Raw genomic sequence first — 10305 nt, forward strand, 5'->3', positions numbered from 1 at the left:
ATAAAATTATTCTTACCTTTATGCTTTCCTCCATTTTGATGTTTTCCCTTAGGAACACAGCACACTTCTGGGTGTGACTGTGAAGGTATTTCAAGAAATTTTTGGCAGGTTGATGGAAGTGAGTCAAAGACCCAGCCTAAATATGAGCAAAATAGTAGGAGAAACCACCATCTCTTCTCTCTCCACTTCCCCACTTGACCAAGTGCACTGACCCACTTGACCACTGTTCCCTGTGAGTGCCAAATACTAGGTTTCTTAGATTTTGAATGTGAACTTGCACCAGTGAACCTTCAGGGACTTTCAGATGTAGGGATACAAACAGGGGAGCATATTGTGCATTTTCAACCCCACAACCCCCACCGTCTTGTACTGAGTAACTACCAGTTTCCCTGGTTATCCTGAGTGAAAATAGTCATTGGTGAACATTTCAGCCTGTGTGACTTTGTGACTCAATCTAATATTCTACTACACATAAATATTAGAGGTATTTATGTAGACATGTATTTGTGTGCATGTATATATGAATGTATTCTGTTTCTCTGGAGAACACCGACTTGTACACTGACAAAAAAAAAATCTTCTTAAAGTATTTAAAGACCCAAAGAACTTAAAAACATCATACTACAGGAACACAGTCACATCAATGTTTATACCAACACAATTCATAATATAAAATTGTGGAACCAACCTAGATGCCCTTCAGTCAATAAATGGATAAAGAAAATGTGGTGTGTATACACAATAGAATATTACTAAGCAACAAAAGAGAATAAGCGTTCTTTAATCCAGTCAAGGAGACAGCATAAATTGACTATCACAATTAGAAGTATGCATTGTAATATCTTCTCTAAGTTGATCTCTTGCCAATTTGCTTTCTGCTTTTGAATTTTGAAGTATTTTGTTGATAAACAAATCAAACATTTGCATTCATGGGTTCTGCATCTTTAGATTCAACCAATAATACATTGAACATATTTCAGAAAAAATGTATCTGTACTGAATATGTACAGACTCTTTTCATGACATTATTCTTTAAATACTATAATAGAAGAAAACCACATAAAGAGATAATTTAAAGCATATGAGGGATGGAATTTTTTACATCAGACTAATTATTCCATAAGCTTTAAATTCACTCGCATAGAAAGTCTCAATCTACATACCACATGCCTGTAATTCCAGCAGCTCAGGAGGTTGAGGCAGGAGGATGGTGAGTTCAAAGAAAGCCTCAGCAAAGTGAGGTGCTAAGCAAATCAGTGAGACCCTTTCTCTAAATAAAATCAAAATAGGCTATGGCTCTGTTGCCTCTGCCATAGCCATGAACAGCATCAGGGAGGCTTGCACCAACATGAAGCACGAGCATGACCAGTGCTTCAATGTCTAGTTTGCCGAAAAGTTCCTCAAGGGAGATGGCTCTGAGGACCCATATGATGACCTCTTCAAGAGCTACCAGCAGTGCATCCATAAATCAGTAAAAGAGGAAGAGATTCCTATTGAAAAACTGGAGTTCATGGGCCATGGAAAAGAAAAGCCTGAAAACTCTTCTTGATATTAGCTGTCACCTTGAAAATGTATTCCTATGTCAGGAAATCAAAGACTCTGGATTTTGTCAACTAAGGCTGTGAATATAGCTGTAGGATTCAATGAATATAGGAGGAAATTGTTTTATTTCTTCTCTATTGATGTTTTCCTCTCACTTGTAAAAGATGATGAACCACCACTCTGCTTTGAGATGATTTCTCACTTGATCTGGCATCTTCCAGAACCTCAGTGGGCTAAAACTGAACAGTTTCTTGGGGTTATGGTTGCAATACCTGGTCTGAAATTAGCTTTAAATATATTTTGTATATAAATTATTGATAAACTAGTCAAGATGAGCAGGGTTGCCTGGCTTTTTGGTTTTGCTGCAAAGGACATTAGGTACATTATACTGGGGTCGTTGTTGATGAAAACAATTGGTTAGGACTTCTTTCTTCTCTTAGGGAACTAATGCTTTAAAAATGGATCCAGCAAAACAGTTTCTTCCAGTTTATTTTTATAACAGTTGAAAAAGATTGCTGGTGGCCTGGGTAAGCAAAGAGGAAGACATTCTTTTAACAGACAGTTCCCTGCCTTAAGAGGTGTCCAATTAAGACATGAAAGCTTCAAGAATGTTAAAATGAACACCATTTCAGAGCTCACAGCATAGTTCTGGAATTACATTACTTGGAGTTGCTATGGCAAAAGAACCCAAACTACAAAAATTTGTTATTGCCAGTTATCAACCCAAGTTAATGAATTAACTCAACCTGCATATCATGAAAATGTCAAAATGCTGCATCTGGTTAAATGGAGGAGAAAGTTGCTTTCTTCATTTGCTTTGTTTGTTTTCTCACCTTGCCCTATATATAATGCCCATAATCATTATGACTAATGAAATTTTAACATTAAATAATAGGTCTGGGGATGTAGCTCTGTGCTTGAGTGCCCCTGAATTCCATCCCTGGAATAGAGTCTTCCTCCTCTGAAAACTCATGAGGCCCGTCTTTACTGTCCACAGTTCCATCAGCATTCTGGTCTATGAGTTTTCATCAGAATCACCCACTAAACTCTGCTCACAACAACCTAAAGCTTTTACAACTTGAATCTCTCTCTTTTCAAAATTGTTCCCACAAGTTCCAAAAAGTTTTCAAAGAATCTGAAACATGTGGTTAGGTTAGTCACAGCAACCACCATACTTCTTGGTATGAATTTTTGTTTTAGTCAACTTTTTCAAAATACCAGAGAAGAAAACTCAGAGAAGGAAAAGTATATTTTGGCTCATGGATTCAGATGTCTCTGACAACAGATGGCTGACTCCATAGCACTGAGCCTAAGTGGAGACATGACATCATGGTGGAAAGACATAGAGGAGGAAAGCAGCTCAGGACATGAACAGGAGGAAGCAGAGAGAACGCCTCTAACCAGGGACAACATATAAACCCAAAGGGGCACCCTAAGTGACCCACCTCCTTCAGTTACACCTTGTCTACCTATAGTTGTCACCATATAATCTGCACTGGTGGATTAATTCACTGATTAGGATAAAGTTTCCATAATCCCATCATTCCAGCTCTAAGCTTTCTTTCATTGTCCTGTGCATGAGCTTTTGGGTGGTATCTCATATCTAAATTGTAACAGTGACATTGAATACCCATTCAAACATTTGGTGACCACTTATACATCGTCTTTGAAAAATTGTCTCTTCATGTCTTTGGCCCATTTTGAATCATGTTTTTTGTTTTTGTTATTGATTTTTGCTGTTGAGTTTTGTGAAATATTTAGATATCTTGAATACTAACTATTATTAGAAATTTTTTGTAAATATTTTCTCTCATTCTGTAAGTTTCATCTTCCTTTTCTTATTTCCTTTGCTTTACAGAATTTTTACTCCCACTTGTCTATGATTGTTTTTGTTGCCCATGCTTTTAGTGTAAAATCTGGAAAGAAATTAATAAAACCAATGTCAAGGTACTTGTCCCCCATATTTTCTTTAGATTTTACATTATCAAGTCTTATATTTAATTATGTAATAAATTTGAGTTAATTTTTGTATATAGCATAGAACAAGGGTCTAGTTTCATTCTTTGCATGGGTGTATCAATTTTTCCCAAAAGTATTTGTTGATGAGATTTTCTTCCTCCACTGTGTGTTCTTAATGTTTTTGTGAAAGATTGGTTGACCATTTATGTTTAGGTTCATTTCTGGGTTTTCCATTGTATACCAATGGCTTATATATCAGCCACTTTTGCCTGTACCATAGTGTTTTCATTACAATTTAAATTCAGGAATTGTGATGCCTCCAGGATGTTATTCTTTCCTGAGATTGCTTTGGCTCTTTATGTTCTTTTGGGAATCCACACAAATTTTTTTCCAAAAATACCACTGGGCTTTTGAGAGGGATGACATTGAACCTCTATCTTACTTTGAGTAATATGGACATATTTCAATTCATGGACATGGGATATCCAGTTATTTTGTCTTCTATAATATCTTTAATTAGCTTTAATTAGTGTAATGTATCAATGTTCTTCTTCTGTTATGGTTGTGCACATCTGTTTCCTGTTTAAAACTGCCTCATTTAGGTTGAAATTTATCCCCCTCAGCTCCTCTAGAAGGTGCATTATTTTAGCTCTTACCTGTAGACTATGATCCTCTGTTAATTATGTTTACTGATAAGATATGGGTGAGAATATCTTTCTAAACTCCAGTTAATTTTATTTTTACACCCTATTGCACTTTGCAAATTATTTTTAAAAATGAAAAAGAAATTCTCATGATCCTTTTTATTACCTTTGTTAGAAATGAGGTGACATTATATATATGGCTCCACATGAATTTCCAGAGGTTTTTTGTATATGCACTGTAGTTGTACCTATAATTCACTATTACAGAAGAAACATATATATGTATACATACATATATATATAACTTTACACATACATAGTTTTACATAGACGTGTGCATGCACACACACACACGCACACACACATACATGCACACACATACATATATCCTTTCCTACAGTACTGGGAAAAAAATACTCAGGCACTGTGAATCCTGGGAAAATGTTCTTAAAGGTTCTGTCACTGAGCTATATTCCCTACAATAGGTTTTAAAATTGAAAATTATCAGTATTCTTTCTTCTTTAAATTTTGTTGTCATACTAGGTACTTTGATTTTCCTTATAAATTCTATAATCAGTTTATCAATTTCAGGGAATCATTTGTAGACATTGATTTGATTGGAGTGTGTGGATATATGTCTACATTTGAGAAAAACGATATCTTAATAATATCAAGTTTTTTACTCTATGAACATGATAAAGCATTTATATAAATCTTCCTTAATCCACAACAGGTACTGTATATACTGACAGAGCGTCCAGAGACTTTGTAAAATTATTACATGTTAAGATTTTTCAGTTATGTCTTTACAAATTTATGCACAAAATATTGTTATTAAAATATAAAAATATTTTACTTATTTCTTTCAAAATGTTTGCATTTTAGATCCTTTTTTGCCTTGTGGAATTTGCTAGGACCTCCAATAAAATAAAAGTGATTAAAGTGGATACTTTTAAAATCAATCTAAAGGATAAATATTAAATATTTTCTCACTGATTATGATGTTAGTTGACACCTTATCAGGAGTATAAACAGAGCCTTCCACGATTGGTAAGGGGGGAACACCTGAGCATCTGTTGATGGGTGTGTTGTGCACTCCACTGAGTGTTATAGAGAATGACCCAAGGATATATTCTTGTGTGTGTGGACAGTGCTACTGACTGTCTTCATGGACATAGTATCAGTGCTCTGAAGGCTGAGATTCCAGGTCCTGCCCCTCTTTACAGGCATGGCTGTCCAGGGGGCATCACTGCTAAGGCTAACTGAATATTGGTCTTTAGAATTTTTCAAAGAATAATTTTGCTTCAGAAACTTTGGGAAAGATTGATAAGCAAGGGGAAAAATGTGTTGAAGAAAACTTCATGTTTCATTTAAACCAGATACCATCATGATCAGGGGAGATGGCCAGACCCATTACAGAAGGAGGAAAGAAAGAAAGAAAGAAAGAAAGAAAGAAAGAAAGAAAGAAAGAAAGAAAGAAAGAAAGAAAGAAAGAAAGAAAGAAAACAGGCCCCAAACTTCTTTTATTTTTTTTCTTGTTACTTATATGGTTTCTTTCTTCTTTTTCTTTTTTTTTTTGCATTTTTTTATTACTTGCTAATGACAATACAATGTTCTTCACATATCATATATTTAGATCACATGGGGTATGAATTCTCATTTTTCCAAGTGTACAGGTTGCAGAATCACATTGGTTATATGGCCACATATACACATACAGTGTCTGCTGCCCTTCCTATCCCCCCCCTCCCCTCCCTCCCATGACCTCTCCCTACCCAATCTAATGTGACACATTTCTATTTTTTCTCCCCCCTCATATCATCATACATGTATTTTATATAACAATGAGGGTCTCCTTCTATCTTCCATGCAATTCCCCTTCTCCCTCCCATTAACTTCTATTTCATCCCCAACAGTTTTACACTAAACCCCTCTGGCTGATCTAGGTGTTTGGTGAGGCAGGAGGAAAGGAGGGTAATCTCTTTGATCATAGGTGGAAATTCAACACAAATGTTGAGACAAGGTCCTTTTCTGACATGACCACTGGGCATGGGGTGCTCAAGTGTTAACAGGAGGAGGCAAAGTCTTGGCAGCTGGAAGTTCAGTTCACCCCTCCCAACTGCTTTGCATGCCCCTCCCAGCCCACCCTGCTCTCCAGAGCCATATCAAATTCTGGTCAGGGCTCTGGGAAGCTCTGCCTCAGTTGGGACCCAGAAGAAACCATGGCAGCCCCCATTCAGCTCCTCTGCCTCCTGTCAGGGAGCATGAGATGGTTCTCCATTGTAAAAAGTATTTCAATGTGGTTGGGTCCTGGGTCATGGCATTTCTGCTCAGCTAGCAAAGGGTTTAAAACTCAGTGCAGAAGAAACTCTCTGGCTCTACTGGGAATACCAGGTGTATGATCCAGATTACATGGTGACTCTCCTGTTTTATTTTCAATTTCAGATGCCAATGGACATGTTCTATTGACACAGACTCCAGCCTCCTTGTCCTTGTCTCCAGAAGAAGAGACACCCTCACCTGCAGGTCCAGTGTGAGTGTTAATAGCTCATTAGCCTGGTACCAGCAGATGCCTGGGCAGGCTCCCAGGTTCTCATCTATGGTGCATCTAGCTGGCCCAGTGGAGTCTCAGCCTGGTTCAGTGGCAGTGGGTCAGAGACAGACTTCACCACATCCATCAGCAGTTGGAGCCTGAGGAGTTTGCAGTATACCACTGTGACTAGTGTGGTAACAGGTGTCCCAAAGTGATTCAATGTGTGACATAAACCTTTCAAGACCACTGGAGTTATTTTGTTCACACCAGCTTCTCCCTCCATCGGAAGCTTCTGTGGTGCCTGCTCAGCTGGAGCAGCTCTGCAAAGACTTGTTTCTGGAAAGTGAGTTCCTTACAGAAATTCAGCTGATCTCTGGACTTTCCTTGGATGTAATTTCACAACTAGGATCAAGAACAACTCCTCTGCCAAGCACATTGGATCAGATTCACATGAGTGGATGCCTTTAAAGTTATACCTGATGTCCAGTTCAATATGGCATCACTGCATCCAAGGACAAAAGTATGTTTTGTGAATGTGAGATTTACCCAACCAAAGAGCATATTTAAAAAACCATCAATAGCTAGGTACATGTTTGATATTCCACCTTCTCAGGAGGCTGAGGCTGGAGGATCACAAGTTTGAAGTTAGTTTGGACACATTTGTGAGACCCTGTCTTAAAACAAACAAACAAACAAAAATAGCAGTGAGCTGGGGATGTATCTCCTTGATAGAGAACCTTTGGATTAAAATCACAGGAATGAAAAATAAAAACAAAACAATCATTTTCAAAACATAATGTTATTTCCAGTAATCAACTGAAAACAAACTTCTGTTGCAATTTCATAAAATTGATATTCAATAATAATGTAAGTTCACTGTGGTATGTCATATATGAGCTCACTGCACAAACCAGTAGAAGTCCTAAGTTTTACAAGTTCCATACATGCTTAGTGACCTTAGAGAGACATGAATCACTCATAGCATTTTTCCTGGAACTCTGAATTCCAAGCTACTCAATGTGCTTTGTACTAGAACAATGATTTCCACTCATCCTACATTTATGAATCAAATCAAGTAACATTCATAGAATAAAGACACATTGTTTAAAGATTTTTGTCCTTAAGGAAGCATTAAAGCCACTGCGAATTTTTCTGACTGTAAGGAGAAACAGAAGCATGAGGACATTCATTTCTGCTACACCATTCAGTAGAGATGAGGTAGGTAGAGCTCAGATAGAGGAAGATGGTTGTGGGTCAAGGTCTCCCAACTGCTGAGGAGCATCACAGAAAAATTGGGAATCCCACTTCAGGACAAAGCTGTTCTTTAGTAGTTGTAAAGATGGATCAACTGGAAACATGTAAAGGACATCTGAGAACAACAGGTCTTGACCGAGGACACAAGTACCTGCTTTGGGTATTGTAATTCCTTGCACCAAATCTCTTTTCTCTTGAAATCTAAGAGTTCTAGTTAATACTTTGTGGTGACATAATTCACACATCACTCAATGCATGACTTAAATTGTACAGTTCAATGGCTTTTAGTATCTACACAGAGTTGTGTAGCCAACAGAAGAATCAACTGCAGAACACTATCCTCATGCCAAAAGAAGCCTTGTACCAATTAGAGTCACTCTCCATGTCCCCATCTACACATCAGATCCATTCAAATACAAATCCACTTCCTGATTTTATAATTTGGCCAAACATGGGAATTTCAAAAAAAATGAATTCACATTCTGTGTGGTCTTTAGTAACTGGATTTCTTCATATGGTTCATCCTATGGTAGCATCCATGAGTTCTCCTCTTCTGTTTATGATCAAGTAATATTCCAGTGTATGTATACACACTTTTTATTTTTCCATTCAGCAAATGATGGATATTTGGTATATTGCTAATTAAGATGTTTTTGAATAAAACTGCAATAAAGACTTATGTACTTTTTTTTCCCTGTGATACTGAGAATGGAACTTAGGGCCTCCCACATGCTAGACAAATGCTCTACCTAAAGAATTTAGTCTAAAGATGACATTACCAGCCTTTGGAGTGCCAACGTTCCCATGGACCAGTGCTTCCACTTGAGGGAGCCTAACCCAGCATGGGGATGCTGGAGTGCAGGGCACTGTAGGATTCACTATTCAAGGAATTGCCAGACTGATTTCTAAACAGCTGTACCATGGCCTGTGTAATAAGGAAGGATCTCATAGGATGATCTATGAGAACCACTGGAACATACCAGGTTGCAAGATTCACCCCAGTATTATTGAGAGTAGGGAACAGGCTGAGGAGCAGAGGGAGAAGATGGGTCAGGTCAGGAAGAGCTGGCTCAAGACCTGGGTTAGGGGACAGTAAGTAGGGAGAACTTTAAAATTCTCAGAAATGAGAAATTTCCAGAAAAAGGTAGAGAGCATGTGAGAAGGAATGCCTTGTATTTATGCAGTGTGCCTCTCTGCAGGACCCTGGGTTTCTAGATGTCTGAGCCACAATGTCTAATGTAGATTACCAGGGCACTGATGTCCACTCCTTTTACTAATTGACTTCCTGTTGACAGTCCTTACTCCTCACATGAAATAGAAATACTTTGAGAATGCAGATACTTCATGCTCCTCTTTCTGTCCCTCACTGTATCAGAGCTATGCATTGCACATAATAGGGCTAAATGCATTTTCCTAGGAGAGGGTCACTGTGAGTCCTGACCAAGACACCTGGAAAATAAGTGGGTAGCCATAGGAAGAATAGGTAATGTTCCTTACTCACTGTAGCTGTCTTCAGAAAAGCACTGAAAGCTGGAGAAGCTGAGTTCTCTCATGCTGAGGGAGGGGCACCTCTCCTACAGACAGGAGGGCATGTTCCTCCACCTGGAAGATGTAAAAAAAAGAACGTTTCAAAATACCACTGAAATACAAAAGGATGTGAAATTAGCTTATTTTTCATTGAGACTTAGCATTTTGACTGCGTTTAGACTGTAGGAATCTCTGAATCAGAGAAATACTGAATCTGAAGGGAAATACCCACAAGCCCTTGAGATGCAGAAAACTGTTGTCAATCTCCAGCAACATGCTCTTGACCGTTCCCTTGTAAAATAAGGCGAAAGAACAAACCATCTCATGGAAAACCAGGGTGAAATTGTGCAGCTCCACCCTGGCTCCACCTCCAGTCTGCCACTAAAACAGCACTTGTATGAAAATTGGACCCCCAGCCCAGGGCAGGGCTTCCCACTCTCAAGGCATCTCACCTCCTCCCTTGAGTGTGCATCTACCTCCTAAATAAACCCCTGTATGTGCCTCTTTATGGCTCATGCTAAACTTCATTTCCATCATGTGTGCCAAGAACCATGCTGGTCCTGGGGTGAGTCCCTTTCCTCTGAGAACCCCAGAACCCTTCTCCACAGACACTTTCTCTCCTGGGACAGTGCTGCATCGTCTTAAAAATGTGTGCAAACAATATATAAATGCATTATATTCACAGTCTATGGTTAGAACCTCAAAATGAGTCTTATTTGTATTTTCTGGTAGTAATGGTACAGAAAATGAATACTTTTAATCAATCCTGTTTAAAGTAGTGCCCTGAGAAGATTTCTGAATCAATATGGAGCATGTCAGTTTCATGGCATGCTGTGACTGGAGTAA

At 38.4% G+C, this 10305-nt stretch overlaps 1 pseudogene; it reads left to right on the forward strand.

The window, feature by feature from the left end:
- Nucleotides 1-1318: 1318 nt before the first annotated feature.
- LOC113176093 (TP53-regulated inhibitor of apoptosis 1 pseudogene) lies at nucleotides 1319-1549 on the forward strand (annotated as a pseudogene).
- The last annotated feature ends 8756 nt before the right edge of the window (nucleotides 1550-10305 follow it).

Source organism: Urocitellus parryii, chromosome 12 (assembly GCF_045843805.1).
Source record: "Urocitellus parryii isolate mUroPar1 chromosome 12, mUroPar1.hap1, whole genome shotgun sequence".
NCBI lineage: Eukaryota > Metazoa > Chordata > Mammalia > Rodentia > Sciuridae > Urocitellus > Urocitellus parryii.